The 20,654-nt window shown below is 37.0% G+C and overlaps 1 protein-coding gene across 1 annotated transcript in view; it reads left to right on the top strand.

The window, feature by feature from the left end:
• Positions 1-20,654, top strand: part of LOC150108245 (clotting factor C-like) — a 368,054-nt gene that overhangs the window by 346,520 nt on the left and 880 nt on the right. The gene's annotated exons all lie outside the window — the stretch shown is intronic.

Below are 20,654 nucleotides of genomic sequence, written 5' to 3'. Positions count from 1 at the left end.
GTGAAACCAAGATTGAATTATTGCTTCTGACTAACAAGTTTCTTTAGTCGGCTCCATAGATTTTCAATTGGGTTAAGGTCTGGACTATTCTCAGGCCATCCAGCAGTGGAATATGATTATCTTGAAACCACTTTTTGCACACAGCAGCAACATGACATGGAGCTGAATCCTATTGAAATATAAATGCTTCATTATCTTGGAAAAGATCACGTGCAGAAGGCTTCAGTTTGGGCTCAAGTATTTCATTTATGTATTTTTGGGCATTTATATTCCCATTAATCATGCAAATTCTGCCCACACCTTTTGATGTCATACAACCTCAGATCATAACACTAAGTGGGTGTTTCATGGTAGGTGTAATGCAATCAGGATGCAAATCTTCTCCGATTCTTCTCCTTACGTATTTTATGCCATCACTACCAAACAGGAGATTTTGGTCTCATCACTCCAAATAACACTGTCCCATTGTTCCGCTGTCCAGTTAACATGGGTTTTAGCCCAGTTTAATCTTTTCAACCTTTATTTGAGAGATAAAAATGGCTTTTTTTCATGGAATTCTAGCATTTAGACCAAATTCCTGCAGTCTGTGCCGAACAGTCCTTGCACTCAACTTCACATTGTATTGCACCATTTCATCTTGTATACACCCAGATGATTTTCTTCTGTCACGTAGGCACAGTCTCTCAATTCTTCTATCATCACTTGCTGTTGTGCACCTTTTCCTGCCTTTACCAGTCTGGTTTTGTAGTCACTGAGTCTCCTTATACCTCTTCAAAAATTTAGAAATGTCACCTTTGGTTAAGTTTCCACCAATTTTTCTTCATAACTGTAGCCTTGTCCACTTAATAGTACTATTTTACTCGCTTTCTGGGTGACCAGTCAACTCTTTGCACCATTTCTTTAATTTTATTACATTTGACAAGCTCACTAAATGAAAGAACACAAAAAAACCAACTCAATAGCAATCACATAACACACTGACAAATGTCCTCCTCCTCTCAGTTCCAATACATGATATCAATAGCTGAATCCTACTGTGACCTTATTGGCTCGTTGCCAAAACAAGATGACACCTGATTGGCTCTCTAAACACTCATGCTCATTGGCTACATTCAAATGAAGGAAAGCTACTTCATATCAACCTAGGCAAGCTGTGCTTCTTTTTTCTGGTTATTTGCTATAACTTTTCATAGAATACAGATAATTGAACAAACTTTGTTGCATTACATTCTTGATTAAATTATCTTTCCATTGATATAAAATTTTATGGTATTACACCAAAAAACGAGGTGTTATGAGCCATCAAATCTCAAAAATACACTTTTCCAAAAGGTTTCCACAATTTTGGTCACTAGTGTATATAGCAATTTATAAAATTACCTTTTCATTGACAGTGTTTTAGTGTTCATTATTTAATTAATAATATGAAATAAGTCACATCTCCAAGTCACAAGTACACAGGAACACAGTACTGTACTGCTCTTGCAGTACAGTACTGTGTTCTTTCTGGCCAAAGAACACAGTACTATGTTCTTTGGTTGGAAAGACTTGGGTTCCATTGTTACAACCTGATACCTTAAGAATGTAGAATTTCCAGTTATCATGGTGTAACATGGTGTATAAGAACTAATATATAAACTATTTAAAGAAAGAAAAATATTCTTGCATCCAAGTGAAATATATAACAGAAAGTGTTTGTTGAGAGAGGCTAGTTTAACACTTGAAATTAAAGATTAAAATATTAAGTAAATTCTTAGAAAATTTGGAAGGGGGGTTAATTTAGAGGCTAGCAAAAAACAATAGACTATCGCTCAGGGTCAAGTCCCGAATTGAGACGTCGCCGCGTGCTCGCTGACCGCATGATGTTTGGCAGAAAAACGCCACCCTAATTGGTCGGTGAAGTCAACTCCAGTAAGGGGCGGAGAAAATAAATTAAAGAAGGTAGTAAGGGTCAAGGTATAAAAGGGTTAGGAACCTCCCCCCGGAAGGCTTTTTCCCGGATAGTTTCTTCACAAGCTTTTTCGTATAGGTTTTTCATGCGGTTTTCCTGAGTGGCGGGGTTGGAGTTAATCTCTGTCCGACACAACAAGGGAACAAAAGTGAGCGGGATTTCGATTCCGTATTCCTATGGTAAGAAACGAGGACTGCCATTTAGCTAAAGGAAAGAAAAAAAGTATTGTCTATGTGTTTCATCATTCTGTGACAATAACGAGAGATAGAAATCTGTAAAGAAGTCAGTGCCCACGTGGTGAGTTTCGCAGCCATTCTATAGATGATTCTAAGTGTGTCCTTAATTCAAGTACGATAGGTAAAGATTGCGAAAGCCCAGTTTAATGCCAAAAGAACTTAGGAGTGACAGATTATAGATTAGTTCATTTCAGGAAAGTACAATCGGAAAAAAGGTAGATCGCAATACCCATATCGGATCTTAGCCAAATACTTGTGATTAGCTAATGTTATTTTGTAAATGTTTTCTCAGTATTGAATTGAGTTATATATATTAGAAATTGAATTGTACCATGCTAATGAGTTTAATAAACCTTTGTTCAGTGATAATACAGCTGTCTGAAATTGCTGCCCAATGCACCACTTGAAAATGTACGAACCTAATCATGCGGGAGGGGAGAATATTTAGATGAGTAACGAGATAAAGTGTCACGACTGCAATATTGTTTCACATTCGGACATATTTTGGTAATTGCTCCTTGTTTTTGTATTTAATATCTCAAACTAAATGTCCTAAAAGGTGCAGTATAATATAAATATTAGGGACACTAAGGGGAGAAATAGCTTAAATATTTGTATTTTGGGTAATATCTCGTACATAGATGAAAGTTGGATAAAGATAAGTATAATTTCACTTGTAAGGATAATTGTTAGAATAATAATCATAAATTGGGACACAACACCATCTAGAATGCATTTGTGAGATTTTCGAGTAAAAGTCGGCTAGCTAACCTCATACAGAATTAGTTTTTTTTTCCTTTCTCAGAAACCCATTTTTACTCTCACAGAACAGACCAGCTTTTTTGTCGTTGTTGGCGGTGGTGGTAGAGTAATCATAAATAATACCGTCATCTAATGTTTTAATATTTTTAAAGGTAGTTTAATACACCAAAAGAGAAAATTGCCTTTCAGTTTACTGTGGTTGTTGCAAATTGTGTTAAACCTTTATTGGATGGAGCTAAAATGTCCATTTATATAATTATCACAATGATAATATTAATTTTGAACTATATAGCCTTAATATTGGTGATAACATTAAAAAAATAATTTGTTATGAAGCACATTGCAAAATTATGCCATTGAGGTGTTCAAGTTGGATGAAACTTTTTTTTTTTTTTTCACATATGCTAAAAGGAAAACAATTCATTCACTTCCTAAACAGAGTTTTACTTACTCTCCTATATATACCCAAGCTTTAAAGTTGCAAGCTGAATATTCCTGTGAATTTTCTTGAAGATTGACTTCATGTGATATTTGTTTCTGTGTTTAAGAGTCTTACACCTAAAGTCTAGTAGTGATGAGTACCCAAATGTCAAATAATTTACAGTCTAGGCAAGAGTATTCAGATTTCCCTTTTTCTAACTACTGGCAATTTTATAATTGTTCAGCAATTACCAAAGCATGCTGCTCTTTGTTTAAATGTAGCATGCAAATAATTTTGTCTAAAGGCTTTAAATTTATAGGCTTTAGTGACAATTTTCTTGTATAAAATAAAGCTAAATTTACATAGTTAACTCTTCTGTAAGAACTGTCTTGAACAAACCATTTTATTTGCAAATTTAAAACCTACTGGCTTTAAAGTTGCAAGTATTCTGGTTAATAAAAGTTATGTCTATCAGATGTATTCTAAGTAGTTTTATACTGTTTGCAATATGAACTATCTCATATTAATGCTATTGATATTAAATATCGGTAGTATTAATATGAATGTCATTGCCCAATGTTAAATCACAACGCTGCTTACTGGAGGCCTGAAATGGCTTGAGAGTTCCATGTCTGGTCTCTAGAGCAGGGTTTCTGGACTATATAAAAAAGAAATGAAAAATGCAAAACAATATATAAAATTGATAAAAGTAGGAGAACATTGACCATAACAGATAAAAGTGTGCTAGTCCCATTGTTCCAAGGCATTTGACAGGGTGTCACATGACAAGTTGATTTTTAAGTTGCATCATATGGATTTGGTTTGGATATCAGGTTAGTGGATTTGATTGGTGATTGGCTCTCTGGTAGATATTAGATAGTTGTATATGGCGGTGAAGCATCAGGGTGTAGGAAGGTTACAAGTGGAGTTCCACAGGGTTCAGTCCTGGCACCATTGCTGTTCAATCTTTATGTCAATGATATTGTCACAGGACTACAGAGAGATGTTCAGTTGTTTGCAGATGATGTGAAGCTTGGGAGAGTTATTAGTAATAGCAGTTGATGTTTTGGCTCTTCAAGAGGATTTGAATAATCTGGAATAGTGAGCAAAGGCATGGGGGATATCAGTTTAATGCAACTAAATGTAAGGTTTTAACATCTGGGCTCCACAGAAGGGATTCTTCATACTCATTTGGTGGAGTTATACTTGAAGAAGTGGAGGAAGCAAGGGATCTCTGGGTGATTGTGGATAGAAATTTAAGGTTCAGGGACATATTGCAAAGGTTATGAAGATATCTGAGCGAATTGCAGCAATGCTGAGGAGAACACTGACCACGAGAGATAAAAGGGTGCTGTCCCCATTGTATAAAGCTTTGATCAGACCACATCTAGAATTCTGTGCTCAGATCTGGTCACAGGAATTCGGAGAGGGTGCAGAGATGAATAACAAAAATTATGTCAGGACTATATAACGTTGATTTTGAGGATTGACTGAGGGCATGCAGAGTTCGGCGGATAGAAGGCAAAGTGTGGATATGATCGAGACATTTAAGCTGTTGAAAGGTTATTATCATATTAACAACAATGAAATTTTTCATCTGGTAGAACAAGGACAAGAGGCCATCCCTGGAAGTTGCAAAAGGAGGTGGTGAGTAGAAGGGGTAAGAAGTAAATATTTTGCATGTAGAGTGGTAGAAGCACAGAATGCATTGCCTAAGAGGGTGGTGAATATGCAAACTATGGGTGATTTTAAGGAGTGGTATGATAAACTTTGTGTTCACTAGTGTTGACCTCCCATGATGATTCCTGTGACTCCATGGGGATCAGGAAAATAATAAGTAGAAAAAAAATATATCCCTAGCCTGCCCACAGTATAAAATGTACTATAAGTTTACAAATATCCTTTTGTGGGTGGGAGCAAAATAAAAAAAAAATTAAAAAACAAAACAAAAACAAGATATGTTATGGATAATCTGCTATAAAAAAAAAAAAAAAAAAAAAGCTTTTCTCACTATATAATTTCTTTAACAAAATTAAACCTGTAATTGCAAAAGTTAAAACTGGCACAGTTGACTTAAATACTGTAGCATATCTAGGCATGCAGTTTTGCATTAAGTATGTTATTTCCCACCTTACTCTATATATATATCCAACCTTTTAATTATAGTCAGTTGTGGAGAAAAGAGTTCCGGAAAAGATTTATTATTATTATTACATGACACTTCCAAAAGATAAGTGCTATTTTGCATAATAATTGGCAAAGAACATAAGAAGACATAAGGACATTTTAGTATAGTATTGTTTATTTTTGATAACTTAGTGTGATTTTGGCCTTGGAGAATTGTTACTAACTTTATGAATCAAAATTTTGAATCTTACCTTCTTTGAACGGAACACAGTGGTGGTACCCCACAAGGTCAACCACACGGGGATCAACCAGCGTGACTAGGCCATCACCACAAAAATCAAATGCCATTAATGTTGTAGACATTTCTTGGGAAAATGTGAGAGATGTGTTTGTGGAAAGACTGAACAGGAGACAAGAGAAAGTATGGATTTGTAAGAAGTGCAATATTTTGTTATGAAAAGCAGCCTAACGAAATGAAAGATAGCATAAATGGATATGAAACAAAAGCTAGTAAGACTGAGGGATTGAAAGAATGCAAGAATGTAGAAACAAAGGTAAGTGATAAGGGAGCCAAAGGAAGTATAAATGAGGAAATGGAAATAAGGTGCAGCAGAACAAGATGTAGCAAGACTATAGGAGAAATTGTTGGAATGCAAGATTTGATTAATCAGTTATTCAAAATGAAATGAGAAATATACAGAATGATATTTGCGTTTAGTGGAAACAAATTAAAGTATGCAAAAGAATAGAATGTAAGGAAAAGGATAAAATAGGTGACAAGTGATTCGGGAATACCAACATGTGGAGATTCCATTGTTAGAGGATTGGTTAATGAGAGACTGAGATTGAGCAAGATAATTTATGCTTTGGACATGAGGAGGAAACAAGCAAGAGAATTAGTTGTGGTTATGGGGATAAATGATTTAAGTGGACATAAGGAGAATGTAAGGGCAAATATCAGGAGGTTATTGAGGAAAGTGAAAGATTTATTTATTATTATTATATTTTTTTTTTTGTTGAGCCATACATTAGAGTTTGGTTGATCAACCTATAGTACATTAGTACCGTATATGGGTAGTGGGAAAGGAGGAACTTGTTTACACTTAATTTAAAAGACTGTATATTGTATTCCTTGGGAAACACAACAGGGGGGAAGACTATTCCACGATACAGCAGTAGCAGGGATGAAGGAAGAGGAAAAGAAATTTGTTCTGTGGGTTTCAAGGTGCACTGTGAAGGGATGTTGAGCAGCAGCTGCACATGTTCCAATGAGCTTAGTACTAAGTGGGAAAAATTATTGATGCTATTTCAGATGAACATGTCCCATGGATATATTTGTAGAATATACATATTGCAGAAACCAAATGTCTGTGAGAAAGTGGGGGGGGGGGATAAGCAGAGATGGGTCATTAATAAGTCTAATTGCTCTCCTCTGTATTGAGTCAAGCATTTTGAGGGAGCTTTTAGGGGGCCCCACCCCATATGTGAGAGCAGTATTCAATAGCTGGGAGGATTTGTGGTTTGTATAAGGTTAACGATTATTCAGGGGTGAAGTAACATTGAGTGAAAGAGAAATCCTAGTTTCTTGGAAGCTGAGGATGCTCAGCTTCAAAGAAACTGAGCATCCTCAGTTTCATGTGATGTGTTTTGCCAGGAGAGGCTTGATGTCAGGGTAATTCCAAGAAGAATTCAAATTGTCTGAAAATTTGGGTATTGTCAAAAATAATACTTGGAAAAGGTTCTTTTTTATGAGAAATAAGACAGAACTGGGTATTATTAGCATTGAAACTGATGAGGGTATCTGAACCCCACTGGAGGATGGCTTGGAGATCAGAATTGAGGATAGTGGTGGTTGATGATCTGTAGGTCGAGGTGAGTTGTGTAGAGTAAGGTTTATCAAATGTAAGGGAGGAGTGCAATGTGCTGTCATCTGCAAAACTGTGGATTGGGTTGGAGGCCAACCGAAGTGGGTCATTGATTATAGTAGGAAGAGGGTTGGTGAGAGGACAGAACCTTGTGAAACCCCATCATTAGTTGAATGGTGAAAGGATAAGGAACCATCCACCATCGTGCATAGTGTGCAACCAGACAGAAAGCTAGCAATCCAACTACAGACATCCTGAGACAGACCAATGATGATAGTTTGCTTAGTAAGCCTTTGTGCCAGACCCAGTCAAAAGCTTTGGAGATATTAAATGCAACCACTTGAGATTCACCTAACTTCTCCATGGCATTTGTCCAGAGATGGATGACATATGCGAGCAGATCATCTGTTGATTGGCAGTGACAGAATCCATACTGGTGGTTTTTGTATTTGGTGGGTGCCTTTGAAGTAGTGCACGAGTTAGGAATTGATGATTTTTTCCATTATTTTAGATAGGACTGATGTGAGCAAGATAGGGTATAATTGGATGGCAGTGACTTGTCATCCTTCTTGGGAATGGGTTGAATATAGGCCAATTTCCAGGCCGTGGAGTCAGTTCTGATGCACAAACTTTCAGGACAATTGGAGGAATGCCATCAGGACCAGGAGACTTTTTTTGTGTCTAATTTGGACAGTATTTTTCTGATCTCTTTCTGGCAAAAGGATATTATTATTATTATTATTATTGCATGACACCTCCAGAGAATTCAAAAACTCATCAAGGGCGGGCACCTACTCTACAACTCTCCGTTTCCACCACTCAATTCACCGACTACCACAACTACCATCATCATCTACACCGGCGCCATTTACTGCCCACCACCACTAGTATTTTCACAAACATCCATGACCACGGCAGGATTCGAACCTGCAGCCTTTTGGATGGAGAGCAGATAACCTAACCACTCGGCCAACCAGGGCAGCAAGAAATGAGTGGAAATGGAATTGAACCAATGACTTATGGATATCAGTACACACTATACAGTCTACTGCTTTGCCAACTGAGCTACCAATGGCATAGGGGGCATTTATGCTGGGCATCTGGAATGGTTGGGAGCATTACCATTTTATTTATTCTTATGGCAAAAAGAATACACAGTAGCTATAGGTCAATGTCTAGTCCAAAAAGCCAATCCAGGGCCTCATCCGTCACCTCGTGAATGTCTTGGAGGTTACCATGAAATTGGTGCCTTGGACAGTTGTTCACAACATTAGTGATCATCTGGGCTATGGAAGAACAGTCACAATAAGGGTGCTCTGACAGTTTCCATTTGCATAGTAGGTGGCCATATCTGCCCTGGTTAGTTCTGATTCTATTGACAGATGAAGAAATCTTCCTAGGAAGAGCAAAACCAGGCTGTGGAGCACAGGGATCTTCAACCAGGAAGCCATTTGTTGTGAGATTGTTGGTCCAGTGTTCTCTCCATATGTCAGATGTTAACGATAAGGCAGCTGAAGAGAGTTTGTCCATGAATTAGAAAGGGTTTCTTGATTTTAGGTGGATTTTGGAGAGTCTGGGGCAAGAGCAGATTGCTCATTACTTTATTAAATTCTTTAATTGAGGCTTGTCTTCTCCATATATTTGGTGGAGCAATGTTGGATAGGACAGGTGGCCAGAGGAGAGGACTGCTTCTCATGTTCATGGTAGAGTTTAGCTGGGTGTCTATGATGTTAGAGTGTGCACTTCTTTCCCAGACAGGGCACAATATTCTGCTGCAAAGAATGTGAGGGCTAGTGCAGATGACCTTAGGACTTCTGCCCCGCAAGCCTTGAAATGATATTATTTCTCATTTTAATTTTGTTGGACAGGTTGGTGATTTGCCTTTTATAGGTTAGGCTTCTGTCCAGGCTCACTCCAAGATATTTTGGGTGAGGCTTATGTTCTACCATCTTGCCAAGAAAGAGAGGTTGAGGTGTCGATTTACCTGTGCATTGTTTAGGTGGAATGCTGTAGACACAGTTTTTGTTGGATTTGGCTTCAGGTACCACTGCTTCAAGTTCTTTTCCAGAATATTGATTGCCAGCCTGGTTAGCAGAGTGGTTAGCGTATCTGCCCTCCAGCCAAAAGGCTGTGGGTTCGAATCCCGTCGTGGGCATGGATGTTTGTGATTATCTGTGAAAATAGTGTCATAGTAGATGGCGTTGGTGTAGAAGATGAAGGTAGTTGCAGTGGATGGATTGGTGGAGATGGAGTAGGTATCCTCCTTCGATAAGTCTTTTTTGGACTCCCTGGAGGTGTTAGTAATAATAATAATACTACACCAGTCTACCTCCTTTGCCAACCTGGAAACAACCAACCTGGTTGTTTCCAGGTTGGTAAAGGAGGTAGACTGGTGTAGGATCGCTAGGTCATCAGCATACATGTATTTGCTTGAGCTGGTATGTCAGACATGTAGATGTTGAAGAGTAAAGAGGGCTAACACAGAGCCCTGTGGGAGACAGTTGTAGAGGAATCTGGGCCTGCTCTTTTTTCCATAAGCTGATGTAGGTCAATAAAAATGACTCTGGATTTAAGTTTATTCTGGAAGCCTGCTTCAATCTGTGTTGTCAGGGCCAAGACCTGGTCACAGCAACTTCTTCCTGACCAGAAGTTGGCTTGTTCAATCAGGAGTACTCTTACAATGAGTGGTGAAAATTCTTTTAAGGAGAATTCTTTCAAAGAGCTTAAAGGTGGAGCAAAGCAAGGAGATAGGTTATAGATTCTTGACATTATTGGATCTTTCCCTGGTTTGGGCACAACAATTATTTTGGCTTCCTGTAATAGTTTTTTACCATTGTCAGTTATGCATGCATTCATTGGAAGCAAAGTGTAAAGTGTGAAGTCAGAAGATTGGCTTTTTCTTTGGGTAATGATGCAATGGAGCCATCTAGGTACGATTGAGTGGGAATAGTGTTGGGCAGAAGTTATGGCCAATTTCTTTGACGAGAGATCAAAGGGCTTGGCTGCCGTTTGGACAGGCTGCTAGTTTTCTGCTTTTTGCTCTTTCGAACTCTGTTTTGGAAGCATTGATTTTTTATTTATTTATTTTTTGCATCTATTTCAGGCTTCAGTATAAGGAGGATGGAGTTCTTGTTTTGAGCCAGTTATGGTATGTTTGGTTTTTTATTTGTTCAACCTTTGGCAGATCTTTTGGAGAACCAGGGTTTAGTTAGGGAAGGCAGTTCAGAGTAGCATGGAGAATGTATGTTTCCATGCCAGTGAGGATTACTTTGGTGATAAGTTCAGTGCATGTGTTTGAGTTGGAAGGCAAGAAGTAATAGTCCAACCATGGCATAGAAGTCACAGAGGCCATCCCACTTGGCACTGTTATAATTCCAAACTATTCTTGTATGGAAGTGGCTGTGTAAGTGTTGTTGCATGGGAGAGGAGATGAGCACTGGATTGTGGTCAGAATTACCTCGGGGACCCACTACATTAACTGTTTATTTGGAAGGGTCATTGGTCAGGAAGAGATCTAGGGTGTTAGGGGAGTGGTTCGGGTTATCTGGTATTCTAGTTGGCATCTGAGCAAGTTGTGTGAGATCATTAGTGATGGCAAATATTTCAGCATCTCTGCCTGCAAGATCTGTACAACTGGAGGAGGAAAGCCAGTTGGTGTTGTGGACATTAAAATCTCCTAGGAGGATGATTCCACTGTTGGTAAAGTGGGACTGGAGAAAATCAATTTTTAAGGTGAAAAATTATAGAGCTCAAAGTGGTTGGTTGCATTAGGGAGCGATAGAGACAGCAAATGAATTTGACTGAGTGGGAAAGGAATATTTTCAATCAAAGTTGGGCAATTCTAGTTTGAGTGCTCTCTCTAGCAAGGCATGTCAGAGCAGATGTATGTGCAGATGCCACCCTTGAGTTGAAAGGAGTTAAAGAGTGTGTAGTTTGAAAGGTTGAGATGAATAGTGATTAGAGTAGTAAGATTTGAGTTTCTGCCAGAAAGATAAAAGTATAGTGGGAAAAGTTGTCAATGTGTTGCTGAGGTATGGTAATGATGGGTTTATATGGAGAACCAGAATTGTGATATGCTAGCAGAGCTGTTTGAGGAGAAGGGAAGTGCAGTTTGTGGATGTATAGCATGTATTTGAGAGAAAGAATGGAATTATACAGACATGATGGATTGCATTTGAATGGCTTTGGAGTTAGTGAACTGGAGAAACTTTTTCTAGATGGAAGTGCAGTGTGTGTGTGTGTGTGATACAAGCAAGAGATCAGAAGTAAGATATGAAGTGAAAGATTAGAAGAGGTGGCAATGGATTTTTGATTTGGATACCAAGGAGGAGGCAATAGTTGTAGTGTGTTTATGCCAAGAAATGTTTGATGTCAGAGTAATTCCAGGGAAAGAAATCTCCTCTTGCCTAGAGATGTAGGTGTCAAACATAAGGCTGGAAGCACATATCCTTCATTTTATCCCAATCAATGATGACATAATTCTTCTTTTACGGAACAAATTTCCACATAGCTATCTTTAGCTGAGCCTAAAGATCAAAAATCTGGCACCATTAAGACTTTAGTACATCAGATACACTTTCTTTGCTCCACTGAATTACTGCTGTCACAAGAAATGAATCACATCAAGTCTGCCTTCCTTTTACGATTCAGTAAAACTAATGGTTTTACTGAATCGTATGTAAACAAGTTAATTATGACTTGTAGAGTTTCCTTGTCATCTGCCGCTCATCATAATTGTGATATAGAGGTGGTCCATCATGTCACCATTCCCTGTGTTAAGATATCTCAGAAAATATAGTGCCAAATTGCTTAGACCTGTTGGGCTACAAGTGTCCTTCCGTCCTATCAACAAGAGATCTGCTTTGCTAGATTCAGCTAAAGATAATAAGTCTGCCTTTAGCCTACTCTGGAGTATATCAAATTCCTTGCCAGTGTAGATTATCATATTTCAGCCAAACAAGTAGAAATGCATCATGATGAACAGTTGTTGGAAGTTTTTCCACTTGGTTTTACTATAAATTAAAGATACCAAGAAATTATATACTTGGTTTAATCCTTTATCCAAGTGTAAGCAAACCTGTTTGTGCCTGAATTATTTTCAGGGCAACTCGTATAAAGAAGCTAATGACTTCACATCACTTGCCTTAGTATCCCATGTGCTTTGCATTATGGGATACTAAAGCAAGTGATGTCAAGTCATTAGCTTCTTTATACGAGTTGCCCCAGTCCTGAAAATAATTCAGACATAAACTTGTTGCTTACACTTGGATAAAGGATTAAACCAAGTACAGTATATAATTTCTTGGTATCTTTAATTTATCATGATGAACATTTAGACAATATTTAGTTCCATGAGCCAGAGCAATCAGGACTCAGAGCACGCTATCACCACAAAACAGCAAGTTCTTGGGAAGAAAATTAAGATTCTTCATAAAAGTAATAATCTTTTGGAACATTTATACAAAGAGAGTCGTGTGAGACTTTGCTACATCAACCATATTTTAATAGAAATGGACTTAAATTACTTATGGGAAATAGTATTTCACAAATTCCAGAATTAACTTTTTTTGTTGTTGTTTTAATCTTGTTAAAGTTATTTTTACTAGAACTGTAATATAATTAGGCCATGATATGCTACATCATGTATATGCACATTTCATCATTGAATATACCGATTTCTGTTCTTTTTGTTTAATTTGAAAGTCATACTGAAGATTCCCTTGATATAGGATAGGACAAAAAATTTTACTAATAAAAATATATATGTAAATTAAATCCATTTTATGTTATTTATTAAAGCAGAACACACTTCCATATCTAGGTACATTTGTCACACATCTTCCTTTCAACAGTCTTTCCTTCATTGTTTAGCATAAGCTACACCTACTGGCCAATATATACAAGTAAACTCTTACCACTACTAACATAAAAATTAGGCATAATGTGGATGATGAGATGCCAGTGCAGAAAGAAATAGCATGCGTACATGGACTCCACAGGACAAAATGCAAGCCTGAGCAAACAGAGAAACAATTGGCTTGTGGTACAGCAGGAGGGAGAAAGAAAGAAAGAGTGAATGGAAAAAGCATAAAAGTGCGATAAACTGGGAGAAAATAGAAAATGTTGCATGTGGGAGCGATGATAATATGCATAATAAGAAAGTGAAGAAAATATGTTTCCCAAGTGATAAAGGATTTTAGTGAAGCTATAAGTTTTCAAACGAAAGAAGTGAACAGAGTAATTGTTTTAGCAGGCACAAATGATTTGAAAGATGAGAAATATGCAATGAGAGAAGATATTAAAGAAAGAAAAATTAAGAGTGAGAAAGTAAAGATTGTGAGTATGCTTGCCTTGGTGTGATAGGACAGAATTGAGAAGAGCCTTGATTACCAATGAATCAATGACAAGATTGTGCAGGAGGAATGGAATGCAGTTTATAAATGTGTGGGGTGAATGTGATGGATGAAAGGACTTGTATATGCCTGATGGACTGCACTTGAATAGTTTTGGAGTTAGATCCTTGGAGAAAGCGTTGTTCAGTGAAAGTTTGGAAGTGCAAAATCAGAGAAACTAGACACATTAGGGGAAAGTAATCAATCATGTGTCTTGGAACAAATGAGTGTGAGTGCAGAAATAGCCATCACTGGGATAGATGGGTTTGAGTGTAGGATTGATTGTGAATAGCTGGATGTAGTTTCTGCAGGTTTCAAATCTAAACAGGCTGGAAATTAAATTACATAAGGGTAACTTTGGGCCCAAGGGGGGGGGGGGATGTTGAAATGCATGTACATGAATGTCTGAAGTATCAGAAATAAGGAAGAGGAATTTTTGGCATTGGTCAGCTCAACTTGGCCAAAAATTATTGGTATCAGCACGATCTGGTAGATGACAGATATTGTATTTTCAGAGAAGATAAAGGAAATAGGGCAGGAGGAGAGGTATTATTAATGACAGCTGAAAAATTCCACCAACAAAAATAGAAGTTAAGGAAGATTGTACATCTGAGGCTGTCTTGTGTGAGATAGATGCCAACAGGACAAAATGTATTATTGGTTGCTGCTATAGACCTGGGTGTCCAGAAGTAGAGATGTGGATGACGTGCAGACAGATTAGTACAATAAGTGCAGACTGAGCAATTATCATGGGAGACATCAGCTATGAGGATATAGATTGGAAGCAGGAAAGGGCACACGGCAAAATGGAAACGAAATTTATACAGTTGCTGTATAAGGGATAATTACCTGAAACAGCAAGTTATGGAGGGACCAGGGATTTGAGCATGTTGAATTTGGTAATAGCATCAGAAGATCTATCTATAACTACAGTAGCAATCCTACCTCTAATTAGGAAAGTGACCACGCAGTCTTATTCTGGAAGGTTGCTCAAAATTTGGAAATCTCAGTCAAGAAAGGGTTTATTGTGGAACTACAAAGCTGGTGATTATGATAAACATAAGAAAATACATGAAATTAATGTTATTAGTGCACGGGAAGCAGTAAAGAATTATTTGCGTGAGGAAGTATCAGACTGCATATCCAAGGTCAGGAGAATAAACTGAGTAGGGAATTAATTGGATGGGTAGTAGCAATATAAAGTAGGAGCTGCAAAAAAAAAGGAAGCATTGTGGAGAGAATATAAACAAAAAGATTATCAGCATCCCCAAAAGCAGTATAAAGCACAAATAAGAAGAGTAACAGTATAGTAAGAAAGGATAAAGCAGATTAAAGTAAATCCAAAAAGAGTTTTTTCCATTACATAGCAAGTAGAGAAAGAATGATTACGAAAGATAACTTTACTCAGTACTGATGGGTAGGAAAGTGACAGTAGTAGAAGAAATAGTTCAATTACTAGACAATCACTTTGCAGAGATATATCATTCAGATGCTGATTTTGCAGACTGATGTGAGAATTGAGGTACACTCAATATACTGAAAAATATCAGTATGAATATAGCAGTGGGCCTGGATGATATGTCAGCTCATGTTCTATGACAATGTTCAAGAGAACCAGCAATGCTTCTGACAAAGTTGTTTAATCTAAGTCTCAGCTCTGGCAAGGTTCCAAGGGAGCAGAAAGAGGGTAAGATAGTTCCATTACATAAAGATGGCCCCCAAGACAGAAGCAGCAAATTACAGACTAGATCTCTGGAGTGGTATATTGGAAAAGTTGTTTGTTTGTTGATAATGCAAAACTGGGAAGGACAATAGTTGATAAAGGCAATGTAGATATTCTGCAGGATGATTTAAATACACCCTCTGTCCAAAAAGAAACCGAACTTTTGATAGAAAATAAAACACAGGCCAATTATAATTATTCAAATCATTTATTTCAATCAATATACACTCCCTCAGCTTCAACACAGCGTTTGGCACGGTCAATTAATTCGTTAAATGAGTTTTTTATATCGGTTTTTGGGATACTGTTGAGGGTCGTGGTTACTGCTGCTTGAACGTTTTCAATGGTGCCGTATCACTTTCCTTTCATCAGCAAATGAAGTCGGAGGGGAGAGAAAGAAGTCACAGGGTGCTAAATCAGGTGAATACGGCGAGTGATCCAACATACAAACTTGGTTTTTGCTCAAAAACTGTCTCATGTTCGAACGATGAGATAGTGCATTATCATGCAAAAGTGACCAGCTGCTTGTATCATGATATTCATGCCATATGCAACAAATTCTCGCTATCAATTGCTTCACACTTCGAGATAAAATTCACCATTGACCGTTTGGCAAGGCAGAATAAATTCTTTGTGGATAATGCCTTTGGAATCATAGAAACAAATCAGCATTATCTTTACTTTTGACTTTTTTTGGATGCCCCTCTTCTGGTGGTCTCCACTCAGCACTCTGGTACTTTGTTTCGGGCTCATACTCAAAACATGTTTTGTCACCAGTAACGATTGTTTAAAGGAAGTTTGAGTCGTTACAAGCAGTTTTAACGAGGTCCTTGCAGTGTTCCGATACATTTTTTGGTCATCAGCCAACTTGTGGGGAACAAATCGTGAATTCAATTTATGAAGGCCCAACCTCTCAGTCAAAATGTTGTGCACAGTTGATTTTGGAAATTCATCTTCAATCAATCTCATGGATGATTTCGAGTTTTCTTTGATGAAATCATGCACTTTTTGGATGTTAACTTTGCTCAGTCCAGTTTTTGGACGGCCCTGCTTTTTGTCGTCCTCAAGCGTCTCACGACCACTTTGAAATCGCTTAAACCACTCGTAAACTTGATTATGGAATAAGCATTCATCACTGTATGCTTTTTGATGTGCTTCGGTAAAACTTTTACCAAGTTTAACACAAAAGTCAATCGCAACTCTCTGTTTGAAACTCATTTTCTTTACAGGTGGTGCCACTAGTTTATTCTATTTTCAAAAAGTTCGGTTTCTTTTTGGACAGAGGGTGTATATTGGCAGTGTCAGAAAAGGATATTGGTTGTCAGTTTAATGTTACAAAATGTAAGGTAATGCACTTCAAGATGAACACGTTATATACAGGAATACCTCGATTATCGCGATTCTTGATTTATCGCGGTTTATAATTTGATACCAAAATTCCAATTATTGCACTCCAAATTCGAATTATCACGGCCGCGAGATGTAGCCAACTACATATGCAACCAGTTCGAGTCGCCACTCTCCAGTTATCGCTCTCTTGTAGCGCTTCGTTTTTATATGACAGCGCCTTCTCACCACTTACCAGTAACTATCTGCCTTTGCCTGAAGTACATGTGGATATTTATTTCTCTTGTTATTTACCCCTACAATGAATGCTAAAAGAAACAAGGATGATTTCAAGTCTACAGCTATCAAGAAGAAATATAGAGTGATCAGCTTAGAAGATAAGTTGCATATGATAAACAAGTATGAAGCAGGCATAACCAAAGCCAAAATTGCAAGAGAGTACGGTCTAAATGAATCAACTGTTCGCCATATTTTAGACCACGCTGCAAACTCTACGGCTTCGATCTAGGACTAAAAGAAATTGAAAAAGGTGATGTTCAGGACCTGCTTCAGTCACATGATAAGGAGCTGGATGATGAAGACCTCGAGAGAGAGAACGTGCTTACGATGCTCAAATCGATGATAATGACGAACAAATTGACTTGGCGCCGAAGGAATTTACCCTCAAAGAAATGGATGAAATGTTTAGAATTGCTGAAAATTTTAAAGAAAAAAATCTTGAATGGCGATCCTAATCTCGAGCGATCACTGAAAGTTCGTCAGGAAATTGAAAATGCTACCAAGTTTTATACGAAGAAAAAATTCCACCAGACAACTCTACACCAATTTTTATCAAAGAAAGAATAATTGTATATACTGCATGTACTTCTTATATATAAAGATTAAAGAATAATCTTGTTTTTCTAAATGAACCTTCATTTTTTACTTAACACATTTCTTTTTTACTTGATATATAAAATTTAATTAATAGATTTGAAAAATCCTTGGCATTGATCACCCATTTTACACGCATTATTTATCCTGATTATTGCGGTATTTTTCGTGGCAACAATAACCGCGATAATTGAGGTATTCCTGTATTTTGTGTCATGTTGATGGCACTTCTTCAAGGGCTATTTACTAATGGAGTTCAGTGACAACTTTTGCAAATTTACTTCTGTCTTTACTAGCATTGATTAAGACCTCTGTGTACAGTTTAGTCCAGTTTTCTATATTGTCTAGCCATGATATTTTCTTCTACCAGGTTTTCCCTTTCCATTGATTTTTACCTTCTAGTATTACATGGAGAATGTTATATTTATGGTTTCTCATTAAATGTTATTACATTGATTGATGGTACTAAATTACAGGAAATTGATTAGGCTAGGGATCTAGGGGTGATGGTGGATAGAGATTTGAAATTCAGAGGCAGGGGTTGGAAAACTAGCTTAGAGGATTACTTGGATGTTGAAGAACACACTGACAAGTAAAGATAGAGAAGTTATTATCCTTCTTTATAAGGCTATGATTCAACCACATGTTGACTACTGTGCAGATTTGGTTGGCTGCATTTCTTGGGGATCAGCAAGTATTGGAGGTGGCTTCAGAGATAAGGGACCAAGTTGGTGATAGGTGGAATGTTCCCTATGAGGATAGATTGGTGTGTGAATTTCAGAGTTTAGCTGACAGGCAGAATAGATGGGATATAATAGAAACTATAAGATCGACATAGAAATGAGTGGAATGGATTACCAGGTTGTTGTTGTTGTTGTGAGGGGCCCCAACAATGAATACGTTTAAGGAGATATATGAATGGGATTGTGTGGGTCTCCAGCTGAGCCTTTTGACTGTATATTATTATTATTTAAATTGGTATATAAAAATACTGTCAAAATTTTTCACAAGACTGTATCTAATAATTAAATTAAACTAGATTATAATAAAACTACATTAAAGGGATATCAGATAAAATAAAGAATACTACCTAAATACAATATTAATGCAACCTTTAAACCTCCTGGAAAATTAAGGAACTTATTCAACACTTAAAAGAATCCCCTTCCTTCATCAGCCTACCCTGGAGTATACTGAATTCAATGCACCTGCAACTTGTATAGGTGAAACTGGTGAATTAACACACAATTGAAGTTATTGACACCAGTGGTAACTTCTCTTATTGTTTGACAAGATGGCATTACGTGCTAGAACAAGATATTAATGAATATTCAATTGTATGGATGGTCTTAACTATTAGCAATGAATAGGCTTTTCAATGAGGTTAAGTATCCTTTTAAATCTGTAAAATCTGTTTTACAACAATTAACTAGAATTGCCAATATTTAACATAATCCTAAATGCATAAAAAAAAAAAATTTTTTCCTGGTCCATTTCTGTAATTTTTGCAAATAAATCCTGCAGTTCTTTAAAACCTGATTACTGATGAGATGCAGATGCATTTATACTCTATGGCTATGTTAACAAGCAGAATAAATGAACATTGGCTGCCAAAACTCCAACATATTACTGGAGGTGCATTACATCTGCTTTGAGCCTCTGTAGCTCAGTCAGTATAGACAAAGCCCTGGGTTCAATTCCCATCCATGACGCGAGGAACTTTTATCTGGTCTTGTTCTACTAAAGGTGAGTTATCCAGTCTCATACAGAGGTAGAGGGCTTTTCACCCAGAAACTGGGATTTTTTTTGTCCCTCAGAACAGGCAAAGTGGCCCCATGAACACAGATCTACAACCATGAATACTTACAATGTCGAAGAGATAGGATCCTCATCACATTATCCTTATTCTCATAGTCAACTATGAGTCACATCATAGTAGTCAACCTCCTGGATGGAGATGACACATGATGATTACATCTTCAACAATGCACTGTGTGATACACTTTCATCCCTTAAGAATTGAATTCTTCCAACAGGATTGTGGAGTTGAACTACATTCAGCACATATACAGTTCAATATCCTTCATACACATTTTGATAGTTGTTTCCTCAAATTGCTTCCTTGGATGTTTTTTGCTGTTGAGGTATTGCAACTGAATTTATTTTCTAAGGCAGTATCCAGAAGATAATGTGTATGGAAACAATTCACATGCAGTTGATAAAAAGATAATCTATTGCTATCAGAATCATTTCTGATATACTAGATAACACAGCTGCCAAGTTTACACCACTGCAAGTAGTGCTGAATACTTATTCATGACATAATAAACAGAAACACTGATAGATTTTTTTTGCTCCCAAATCTGCTGTACTAATTAACATAAAAATTATTCCTGCATATTATTGAAAAATATAAGCAATTCAAACTGAAGCCATTTTTAATGTTCATGTATTTAAAAAAATGTAGGTTACACAACAGAATATAGCTGTCTTAAAAAAGGATTAGATCTTGCATAGAGTAATGTTGAGATATTTCAAAAACTTCCCAGAATACAGGAATAAACATTTAACACCCCTACATACTAATGATATCAATACTAATTGATATCATTAGTATGTAGCAATGACATACAGAAAAAGTTTTGAATGTGTGTGTGTGTAGGGGTGAAATTTGCCACCTGTCTCTTTAAGGATGTATACTTTACTGCCAGAAGAAGATCAGTCCACTAAAGTGAATTACTATTCATTATAATTTTTGTGATTTTCTTAATGGTATTGCATTTTTTTAATAGTTAATATTAGAAAAGCCAGTTTAAAAGATTAGTTACTGAAAAAACTATATTTTCATAGAAAAACTGTACCATATGGAAAAATTTTGAGTTGATATGAAACATAGTAATAAAATTAGTATATTTGCATTTATATTAAACTTCTGTATTACTTGTATTATTAACATC

The sequence above is a fragment of the Typopeltis vanoorti genome, chromosome 3 (genome assembly GCF_054136105.1).
Source record: "Typopeltis vanoorti isolate ZY-2024b chromosome 3, IOZ_Tvanoo_1.0, whole genome shotgun sequence".
NCBI classification, from domain to species: Eukaryota; Metazoa; Arthropoda; class Arachnida; order Uropygi; family Thelyphonidae; genus Typopeltis; species Typopeltis vanoorti.
This window is presented reverse-complemented; position numbering and strand designations above follow the sequence as displayed.